The following is a 12,244-nucleotide window of genomic DNA, read 5'->3' as shown; positions in this document are numbered from 1 at the left end:
GTATTTCATTATATTCAATACATTTCAGGTGACCTATCAAAACATGAGTACCTGGTTATTATTTGGGTACTTTGTATAAATTTCTGTACTTTCATAACTAATGGAAATAAATCTTGTGCTATGTTGACAAAGTGGGTGTCGTAGAGTTATGATGTACAGGGGTTTCACTAAGTTTTGAAACAGGGGGCCAAATGAAAATTACAGGCGGCCAAGCCGTACCAACGTCAAAGCATGAGGATGTTTGGATATGGCAGCTGACCCCCCCCCACCGCCCGACACGGTTCCAAATTAGCTATATATAACTCCACAAAACGGTACATCAATCCATGATAACTTTATTAAAAAAAGTATTTGCATTTTTCAAATGATCAGAGACAACAGTGTAGATAGCCTGAATCACGGTGCCGCTACTTTCAAATCATGAATGACTGTTGTAAAAAAGTGTTCGTTTTATGTTGAAAGCATGGGTCCCTTCGGAAACCACACTCAAAAATGCATAGGAGATCATCTTTGACGCAAAGAGCATAGAAAATATGAATTCAGAGATGTATTTGGAGCCATCGATGTTGGTTTTTTGAAAGAATTATTGTGGCTTTTGGTGCGCGAAAACCGTTTCTGAACTTAGCGATACGAGTGTACAGACTACAGTGGCCTTATGGCTGGCAATTCCATTTCCGAACTTCCTGCATTGCCGTGTATGAAACCACAGGCGACTGTGCAACAGCACGGTGTCTCCGGACCGTGGCTACAGCCTACCACTAAACGTCACAGTCTGCTAAAGTTTACACCTTCAATTTATTCTGTTTTGATATTTATATGCCCACAGAGTTGAAGCAAGTCAAACGTTTGGCTCCCAGTCATTAAAATCCAAGAACGAACGCGAACGTTGACTACATTGACAAGCAAGCTATTGTTTAATACAATCCGCGGCCACGGATAGCTGTGGGCGATTGCTGATGCATTCAAAGAAACCTTTCCCGAGACACATTCATAAAACGCCGCATAAGTATCAATATGATCTGAGACATTGCCATCGATTGTACCCTTCTTAATCAACCAACCCGTCTATCTGTTCCCATTTCGACCGAACTGAGTGACTTCAACCACGTATGGCCGACATTATGTTGCGTTACTGCACACGCTCAATGACCCCTAACCTCCAACCACCCTGTGTACGTTGTACAGACGGGTTCAGTGCTGTACAGTATCGCACGATACACAAATGCAAACCAACGAACACAAAATTTTCACTGAAAACCCTGCAAAAGCGTTGAAAACAAGTAATTCAGCATGAAGGATACAGATCATTGTAAATTTTTGCCGATATGCTGTATGTTACCAGCTATTCATTCCTGTAAGCGGCACAACAATTACATGATTTTCAGGTAATTACAGGCGGCCGTGATCGCCTTACAGCCGGCCATATGGCCGGTGGCCGGCTTTTAACGAAACCCCTGGATGTATGATGTGTCTAAGGTAAAACAAAATACAAAACAAAACCATGCCGGTGCAGATCACTTTTATGTCACCAAAGACTTTCAGTCACCCCTGGATTTTCCCCTTGCCAAGTAGATCCCTGCAGGTAAACCTTATTCATAGGAGAAAATATCTTTGAAATAAATTGACCATAAATTAAGCGAAACTCAGAGCTTATTAAAGTCAGTGTTGGAAAGACATCAATATGATATCAAGGATCCTATTCTGATAAATTTCAAATTTGAAATATATTCCCTACAGCAGCATTAAATTTTCATATTTTCTATCTAAGTGCAAGTAATAATATCAAAGAGGCTTTACCCGGGAGAATTTCTCCACCCCAAGCTGAAGTAAAAAAAAAAAGACGTGTTTCTGCTGATGGCCTCTTTCTAAAAATGAAGCAATGACACACATTTTGAAAAAATTGTGCATTTTTTCAGTTCCCATCAGTCTGTCTGCTCTCTAACATACGATTAATTTTAAGTGTTGCATTGAATTCTGGGTATGTGAATGCTTAGGGATGAGCCAGTTTCTATAAAGGACACCATCTTGCAACTTTAATGCTTCATTGTCTTCATCGTTGGTATCTGTTCCACAAAAATAGAAAAAAGGTTGATGAGAAGGCATTGAAGTGATTCTCACTGACCAGAAACAACTCTTTGTTCGGCTTTAAGTCGAGCTTTTGAAAAACGCCCACCATTTAAATATATCCCAGCATCTAAATCATACACTTCAAATACATGAATATGTATATGCATGCATGTGTGTGTATATGAGGATCATTCTAATAGCTTATACTACATGTATAGGAACATTCTGATTATAGTTATATATATATATATATATATATATATATATATATATATATATATATATATATATATATATATATATATATATATATATATAATTATAAAGACAAGCTACTTTGTAGCCTCTCTTGTCCTATGTGAGAATTATTCTGATTTCTTTCAACCATTAATTTTTTCATAGTTTCAACTACCCCCCACCGAACACATTTGGACTTCATGTAAATTTATCTGTTGGTTGGAGTGTTAAAATGAAAGATGTTCGGCCAAACTTAAATGTATTCATTCCTCACTCAGTGATAGTGTGTAGTACATCAAATCATGAAATAATTGACATCCACAAATCTTATATTGCATGTCTCAGATGTCTAAAGTTGTATTTCAAATATATTTGAATTTCTAACAAGTATATGTAGGGAAAGATGACAGAAAAAGATGCTTCATTTGGTGATATGCAGATGTACACACTTTATGATATAAATGTAACTTGTGGAAAATGATCCATTTAACTGTATTATGGTTACAAAAATGCTGATTTGGTACAATTTCAGAAAAACTTTCCAGTGAAAGAAATATATAATGTCATGGATGGGGTCTTTACCAATTCCAACCCTAACCACAATTGAAGGGGCAGTGTACATGTAGGTTACCATGGTGAACTCTTGACAAACAAATGTACCGCCCACAAGTGACACACCAGGCTTTTTGCACTCACTAAAACTGCAGTTTGGCCTTATTTACATAGGTATAATGTCTGGTTACATAATAACAAGCAGTGTTTCCCCAGATCTCCCAAATCTTGCAAATTTAGCAAGAACACCTCAATGTGTAAGCCAAACGAAGTGTTCTGTGTTAGCCTAACCAAAAACAAGCGTGATTTATGCAAATTCATGCAAATTTATAAGCAAATATGTTGAACTTTCATCAACCATCAAACCTTTGATTGTACATCAAAAAGAAATCTTTCATTGCGAAAAATATCCTTACATGTCATCTTCATGGTTATCAAATGTAGATGGAATTTAGCAGTGCACCATGGAGAAACAATCTGCATGCATCCTTTGCTGTTATTTTTCTAACAGTCCATATTACCTGTATATGAAAGTACATGGCAAAAGTGAAAATATTTGTGTTAAAAATCCATGTGATGATGGTAATATTGTGCAATACCAGTATAATAAATCAAGTGGTTGTTTACACAACTGAATAATTATTTATTTTTCCATACAATAGGTTGCCGGTTTTCACAATCTGTCTGTGAAGAAGATGAACTCTGTGGAGAAGGTAAAGATTTCGATAGTGACCCAATATAAGACAAAGCCAGACAAGGCTGGTGATTCTTAAAATTTTACATTTCTTGTCATTCCCAGAGAAAAAAAAATTGCATGTCTATAATGAATGAATCATTTAAATTTATTCCAACTTCAACATTTTTAATGCTTTCATTGGCTGAGTACAGGTGGATAAAGCTGGAAATTTATTATCTTGAAAAAACTGAATCATGTGGTGTTCTGTCATCTGCATGATGAGTCTGTATCTTTTTTTGACCTATTGTCACCATGGCCTCATTCAGAATTCTTGGCACTTCACACATTTATTTTTACCTTTAGTTTTACAGTTGAGCTGTTATTCGTTGTTTTTCCTTCTGAGAGCATCACGATGCGTAAAAATTACCAATCATCATAGTTAGAGTCACAGTTTATGATGTCAGAGATTGGCTTGGCAACGCCAAAGAGTCATTGTGTTGCCATGAGCATTTGCTCAATGACGTTGATAGTGTGCACTGGTGGGCGTAATAGCCAAGCATGTATTAAAGAAGGGTTGTTCCTGCAAAAGTGGTCCGCAGATAAAGGAGAGATTAAACTCCAAAGACAAATGATGATTCTACAGTTTGTTTTAGTAGCTGATATGTAATCCTATAAGTAGAACAAAATGACGTAAATGCTTCACATCAACACTTTTTGAGTACCAGTGTATTGGAAAACCTGAAGAGCGTCCAAGTCAATATATGATACAACATGCTGTACATCCTCTGTACACATTGATTTTGAAAGGAGAGTCTTGAAATCTCCCATCAAATGAGGGATGCATACATGTACACCTTGGTTTCCAAGGTTACAGGTCTGATGAGACTGAAACCTTCAGAACCAACATCTACATTTCCTGTGTGTGCTTCATGCGTAAATTCTTAGAGGAAATAAATGTAGGATTGAAAAATCGAATTCCAATCAAGTTATATAGACTCCAATAGTTTAAATCCACATATTTCCTCAGTCATATTTTGATGAAATCTGTGTTTTTCAGCCCCCTATATCTGCAACAATATTAGAAAATCAACTTAAAAAACCCATGAACAATTGTATATCATGAAGCTTTTATGGTTTGATGTTTTTCAAAGTTAGACATTAACATTCTGACAACAGGATATTGAAAAATACATTTGATAATATATTCAATTTTAGAGTGTTTGAATTCATTCGAACTAAAAGTTTATGAAGTATTGCAGATTTTTTCAGTTATATTCGACCAGGTAGTTGTAGACTGTATCCCCATCGGAGAGAGAGGATGAAAACAGAATAGCAACAAAAATTCAAAACTTTTAAACATTAATGATCGTTCAGGTGTAGATCTCTGGCACACTGTGAGTGTTTAGCAATGTATGTAAAGGATCATTGGGTATATTGTAGAAGGCAGACAACTTCAGATGTGTTCAATTTCAGTGTCAAAATTACGGCATGTACAGTAAATGTAGTGCACACAAAATAGGTGTGTTGGCCGGATGCTGTAAAATTGATCGTACAGTGTCCAAATGATCAGTTACTGTAGGTGCTTCATGTAGAGGGGCGTGCAAATTATTTCGTTGCCAGCAATGACAGTAATCACTAGGACTCAGCAGACACATTAAGGTGAATTACTTCTATCAAAGTCATCATTAACATCCGTAAGTCAGTGTAAAGTGCAGATTGGATTATATCCGAAAGAAATACCGTAGAGCAATACTAGATGTACATATTTGGTTTGTTACGTGTTACAGATAGAATAAGAGTGACTTGGGTAGATGACAGTTGAAGATTGTGTTGCCGTCAGGCTTGAATGAGATTGATTTCTTGATAACAAAAAACACTAGATTGCTTTTACTTCAACTAATTAATTTGAGATGACAGTTGATTTTGAGTTTTAATACCAATTTCAAACTAATTGCTTCATGACGAAAAGGTAAATTGTGTTTATTTCAACTAATTAATTTGCTGCATGATTTAATACAGTGTATGAATGTTTTATATTTTCATCAAATGTGAAGACAGACTGTACCGATATACACACTAGGTGATGCCTCATGTACCTTTTTTGTTTTTAGAAAATTAATTGATTTTTCATCATGACTGTTGATTTCAGAAAAATATTCAAAATGTAACTGCATACTGTTCCTGTTTTGTGTAAGATATTGTTTTGCCACATACAGCTGTTATAGCTAGTAATCACTTTGGTTTGCAAAATTTGCTGCAGCATATTAATTGTAATTTCGTGCTGCTAGAATAGGGATCGGTTTTGCATATACAAAATAAGAACCATTTCAACTGCGTGCTAATTAAAGGCATGACAGATGTAGCTGTATTTTTTGAAAATATTTTCATTAGTGTTGTTCAGTGAAACAAGTCGATATTTTTTGTCTCCTCAATGTATTTCATTGAAACAAAAAGCGTTGGCCTTACCATTAAGGTAGTAGATGCATCCACAGTGAAAGACTTAAACTTTTTCTCAAACTTTCCTCAATGAAACTTTTAACCATTCTTTTTACAAAATCAAGAAGAAATATCAGGGTTCAAAGTTTGGAACTAGAGAAACAAATTACCCGACATTTACCGATACTTGAAATTCAAAATGGCTGCCAACCATGTGTTAACTCTACATATGGTGAAGTTTTGATTTTCGAGAAAACTAAGACGTTGAAAATTTTTGTATTCTGAGAGCGGTAGACCACAAGTGCATTGAAAAAATTTGAGGACTCAACACGCTGTAAACAGCATTCAATGTTGTTGTCCATAAATGAATTTTTTAAAATTTGGATTGAAATTCATTTTTTGACAATAACAGTACCCATATACGGACTGTGTAGATAAGGCAATCACCAAGCATTTGCGATATGATTAAGGAGTAAAATAAACACAACGAAACTACAAGAAAGTACATCAAAAGTCACAGCCATTGGCACTTTGATGCAGGCGTTTTCACCTCATTTACGGCACACAGGTCATTGCAGTGTAAAAACTAAAAACCAAATATTGACTCTGTCTGTTGGTTTGTCTTACCAGTAACCTAGACACTCTATATATTAACCGCGTTTCCATTGCAAGCAATTATCTACCATGGATGTTGAATATATTAAGCCTAAGAAATCCCACCCTGTCAAGCAGAAAAAACGTAAGAAATTTAAATTTATTATATTTTGATGTACCTGACAAATTCTTCAAATTGTACAGTCAGAAGCATTTGATAATCTTTTGTCTCATCCATTGGATTACTTTTGACAATAATTCCTGAAATGTAATCCTTTTTGGTGACCAAAAATAAAGAATCAAACGTCATTTTTTACCAACCTGAATTTGTGTTAATTGTCTCTACTAAGCCAATGACATCTCAAAAAATCAGAGAAATTGAAGTTCAAAATGAGTATTGATAGCATATTTGAAAAAAATTCTATATTTAGAGTATTGATGGCAACTTGAAGGATGATTTTACAGAACAAAGTTAATCTTGTGGAAGATAATTTTATCTGCAATTTCATTGAAAATTAAGACTATTATATATTCAACCAAGTCCATTGTTGTAATTTTGAAGAGAAGATACTTGGGATAAGAGGGGCTAGTTAATGTACAGCAGGATGTCACACAATCAGTTGGTGATAACGTCAGAAAGGTGCCCCATTTTTGTCTCCTGCAATTTGACACTCTATAATGAACATAAGACTGAACAAGCCAACAAAACACTCTGAAAATCAAACGGTGAATTTTTCACAGAAACAAGGAACCATTAAATAAAAGATGTACTTTCATCTTTAAGAATCAATATTAACATAGAATTAGCAGTATGTAGAAGATCTGATTTGAGGAACTTAACTTAAAACTCCAGATCAACAAAAATCTTATGCATGATTTTGCCAGGAAGTGCTGACACTAGTGATATCGACGCGCGAGCATTCCATAACCAGCATCTTAACAGTGGCATAGGCCATTCACATATTTCAACCTGTGAGTGGAGAGACTGTGGTACAATGTACCATCACGTACAGTATGATCGTACATGGTCCAATATACCTACATAAGTATACTACATTGTGTTCTCTGGTATTTGAGAAGAAGTTTATATCTTTGTAGACTTGTGTGATGAACTGCAGTTTAAAACTGATTTAACTGTGTTATCTGTGACCACGGCAACTCTGCCGAAGAAAAAAAATTTCACAATTCCCCACCATGCAAAGTTCAGTTTAAACGTTTCATATGGATTGCCCTCTGCAAAGCTCAAACTATTCCAATAAAGACAATAGTTTGCACCGAAATTTGATGTACCAGAAGTTAACCCTCCACCACAATGGTTTGGCCTCAACTCATTTGTATCATTGGTGAATGTGGACCTGTTCATGGGGAATTTGGGTGAATAGTTTAAACTGAAGTAGATGTTTATTGTACTTGTCAGGGCATTGGTGCATGCCTGTGTAGCGATAAATGAATGTAATATCCAATAAGTGTACTGTTGTGTAATCATCCATAAAAGGCTGGTACCATAAATAATTTTTTTTGCTTGACAGCGGCCATAATTAGTATACCGGCATTTGCAACTGTAATGGGTGCACAGTACCAATACAGTAACAGGTGGTTGTAAAAGAAAATCACTTATACAGACTTACACAGCATATGTACATGTATTTTTTCACTTTCTACATAATATTATCCTAACTTTAAATTGCTGTCTTTACTTTAAATGGCAATTCAACTGACATGGATATCAAATACCCACATTTCACTCCTGAAGTTACTTTTATTTGTAATTTGAAATGAAATACAAAACAATGCTGCGTAATGTTGTGTTGAATACATCTCATCAAAGACTAGCTGGAGTGTATCTTTTCTCTGTTGTTGTGTTATCAAAACCCAGCATTTCATCCGACATTCCATTCTGAGAGTTACCTGATGTTTCAGTCAAAATGAAATACACAGCACTGATGCATAAGGTCATGTTGGATACATACAGCAGAGATTGGCTGGGAGTCTTTGACAAGCTGTGCTGTGCTACCGATGATGAGGAGCAACTATGAATCACCCTTCATGTCAAAGACACTTGTGTGAATCAAACAAAACTTAATTAAATTGACATTGTCATCAATATTCGATATTCAGAGCAATCATATTATCTCTTCATTTCCAAGAAACATGTCTTCCCAAGAAAGAGATGCAATTTCAGCCGTGTTCTCATCCTGACTTTGATTTCTTTTCATCAAATTTCATCTGAACAGAAATCTCAAGGTTGTTGTACAAGTCCATTGTCAATGTATAGAAAGATATAGCCAGCAGTGTATGATTTTTGTCATTAAGTGACAGCTGATGTTGTCATATAGTTTTGAATAATTGCTGTGTTTTTTGTTCAGTCTTTCAATAGCCACACAGGCTGATTTTGTGTGTCATCACAAGTTTATGAAAGTTTGATTGCATTTTGTGTGAAATATTGATATTATACTGGTGTGTCGTAGTTGGACGTGGAGTGCAGAATAATTATGAGAACAGTCATGTGTATCAATGTATCAGCAATGTACTCTAGACTGGCCAGGTATGTTTGAGTTTTGCAAGTGAAGGGTACGTGGATTTCAAAATAAAAAATACATATGCCTAAGGCATACAAGGGGGCCATTGTCAGTCTGTGTGTAAATCTGTCTGTGTGTATGTCGGTCTACGTCTGTCTGTTGACTTCCTAGTCCTTTGTGGCGCTTGCACAACTCACAAATTATTACACCAAATGTGACCTCTTAACATCCAGGTATGTGCAATGTTTTGATAATTATCGAGTTCTGATTGGAATCAAATATGTGTGGCTCACATATTGTGTATTTGCTATTTGTTCAAAGTAGCATATTTGTATTTTTGAGATGTTTTTTCGATTTATTGTCAAGTCGTCTATTCAAGGAATCATATACTGTAGGTTTTTTGGATCAGATCTTGTCATATGTTCAAATGATGATAAAATTTGGATCATCAATGTTTAGTCAAACTTTGTGATTTTTGTCCAAATATCATATTTTCAAAAATGATGATGTAGTTATCAGCCTATTCATAGGTTTTGTAGCATCATTTAATTTTGATTTGCGAAATTCATATGTATATGTTTAGGGCAGCTTTCTCAGTTTTTGGTCATATGATATCTTTTGTAAAATGCTTGTCTTACAGCTTTAAAATTTAGCTTACAGGTTTCCTGGGCTGTCTGCTTTCTGTTTTGTTCAAAGGATGATGAAATTTGCACAATACTTTCTTGTTTTTAGTGAAAAAAAAACATGTTTCAGTTATTTCCATATTTAATTTTAGGTGCTATGGACTTATGTTCAAAAAAAAATCTTGTAGAGTACAAATTCTTTTTTCATCATCAAAACAATGTAAGCATAGCAGCTACATGTATGAATGTCTTGCTTTGATCTTTTATTTTAGTCTTAATATTCTGTACACCATGATCAAAATGCATGAATGTAGTGGATGAGATACAAAGATATTCTTGCTCATTGTTAGGACATAGCTAGGACTATCTCTTTTTAGATGAGAACTAAGAATGAAATACATGTATATTATTTCAATAAGGCCAGAATGACGTATGATTCGCTAACAGTATATGTAATTTGCATTTCTGTGAGTCACCCAGGAAGTGAGAATTTGACAGGTTAATCTGAATATTCTTTTGCTCATCGATGATTCCCTCACAAATTCACAAACACCTCCATTATTTTTCTAAATTCTGTCCTTCTGCAGAGTAGTTGCTGTGCCCTTCGGTGTATATTCCTGTCATATTTGATTTATCTGTATTCAGGTCTGACTAAATCTTTCTAGGCAGCATAATCACCGCATTTCCTTAGCATATTGAAAACGACTCTGCCACCCTTCATATCCTGGTAATTGATGGCTTGACTACGTGTGTATGTGGATATTACATGTCAGGGCCCTCACCATGGATGCACAAAAAATTTCAATAACCTCATTTCACGACATTCATTGTCTGTGTAAGCCACAGCAGGTGAGACTAATTTGGCAATTTTTCATTGTTCTATAAAATGTTAATGGCCAAGACTATGAATGATGTGCTGTTAGTCTGTGGAAACTTTTCCGCAATAATCATGCAATTACATGTGCAATTACATTCTGGATGAATAACAGCTCTGGAATTGCCATATAATGTGCACACGTGCGCAAACCATGGTATTTTGCAGCATCATAACAAAAGATGTGGTCAAGTTGAATTAAGCAAACGGTGAAACAATAGATCTCTTTTCAATTGCTTTTCATGTTTTCACGTCAGTTTTGTTATATTTCAGTCCATCACATCAGGGGTTTTCTCATTGTAAATCTGTAATGAAAAAAGAAAGAAGTACACAGAATCCTTTCAAATTTGAGAGCACTATAATAATACTGTATGTTGAGAAGGTACCTGTACATGTACTTTCCATAGTGAAAAATAAACCATTAAGAAAATGAAGATGTTGACATTTAAGTTAAGAGGTGAACGTGCATTTTATAATTGAGTACTGGTATGCTTAAAAATCTAATTTCACTGATGACTCCTTATATTTCCACACTCTTCAACGTTTGATGCCTTAAAAAATAGCCCATAATAGCAGCCAATGCAGACAATTCATACTAAAGGTGAGGATGAGAGGCAGAAATGATAATTGATGTAATTTAAATTTTGTTAAAGGCGATGCAGTAATTTTTCATTTTGACAAAGAAGCAGATGCAGATTAGTTTTTATAAATGTCACGTTCAAAAACTTCTGTGCTAAATTACTACATAGCTTGTGATCAAGTTTGACTCAAACTTTGTGATGATATTTAATTCCACAGATTTTTCTACTCTGAAACACTGCTGAACAAGTCAATTTTAGCTGCTGATCATGATCATGTAAGGAGAAACTTGCCTGAACTCGCGTTTATCTTCATATTCAGACAGATTTCTTGATGGTGTGCAACCACAATATCATTAATCAATAGCCTATTCCTTTGGTACCCAGTCGTACAGGGCAATATCAGAAACTCAAGATTGGATTTCAAATGAGACTGCATTAAAAGCACTGCCCTGTCCAACCTAATATCAGTCAGGTAGAAGGGCCTGCTTCCCCAAAAGTCCAAGAAGCTTTTTCATTGGCTGATGAAAAGGTCATTGACATTTATAAAGGCAAATGGATCAATAGCATTGTGTCTTACTTCATGACTTGCTCTGTTGGATGACACTAGCTTGACTCTGGGGGCAACAGTTCATTCAGGGACCTTTTTATAGATATTAAGTATTGGACATTCTGTGAGATAATGAACAATCTTCAGTTTTCCCGAGAGAAATTTGTGAATAAAAATTAAAATTAGAAATCAGTATGAATCTGTTTGATGGATACAGGCCTGTTTCAATGACCAGGTTGTAATGATAAATTTAAAGTAGTAAACTTGAATAATTATGTATTGAGGCCCTGCCGATACATAATTTTGAATTTCTCTTGTCAATAATAATAATAATAATGATAATAATAATAAATAATAATAACTTTATTTCAGGATAAAAGCAAATACAAAATGTGAGCCTTATCCCATATCGAAAATAAAAAAAATAAATATGTAAAAAGATAGGAAAGTAAAATGATTGCCAGTTAATCAAGAAAATATCATATCTTTGTGTTAGGTGCATTTTTGCCTTTTGTTAAGACCTGATAATTAAGGTTGA

At 35.0% G+C, this 12,244-nt stretch overlaps 1 protein-coding gene across 1 annotated transcript in view; it reads left to right on the top strand.

Moving 5' to 3' along the window:
* The window catches only part of LOC139141030 (receptor-type tyrosine-protein phosphatase N2-like), a 260,917-nt gene that overhangs the window by 5,573 nt on the left and 243,100 nt on the right, over positions 1–12,244 (top strand). The window contains exon 2 of the mRNA XM_070710596.1: positions 3,519–3,569. The gene's annotated coding sequence lies outside the window, so the exon portion shown is untranslated. The remainder of the gene's footprint in view (positions 1–3,518; positions 3,570–12,244) is intronic.

The sequence above is a fragment of the Ptychodera flava genome, chromosome 9, assembly GCF_041260155.1.
Source record: "Ptychodera flava strain L36383 chromosome 9, AS_Pfla_20210202, whole genome shotgun sequence".
NCBI lineage: Eukaryota > Metazoa > Hemichordata > Enteropneusta > Ptychoderidae > Ptychodera > Ptychodera flava.
Note: the sequence above shows the minus strand (reverse complement) of the source record. Positions and strands in the feature narration are given on the sequence as shown.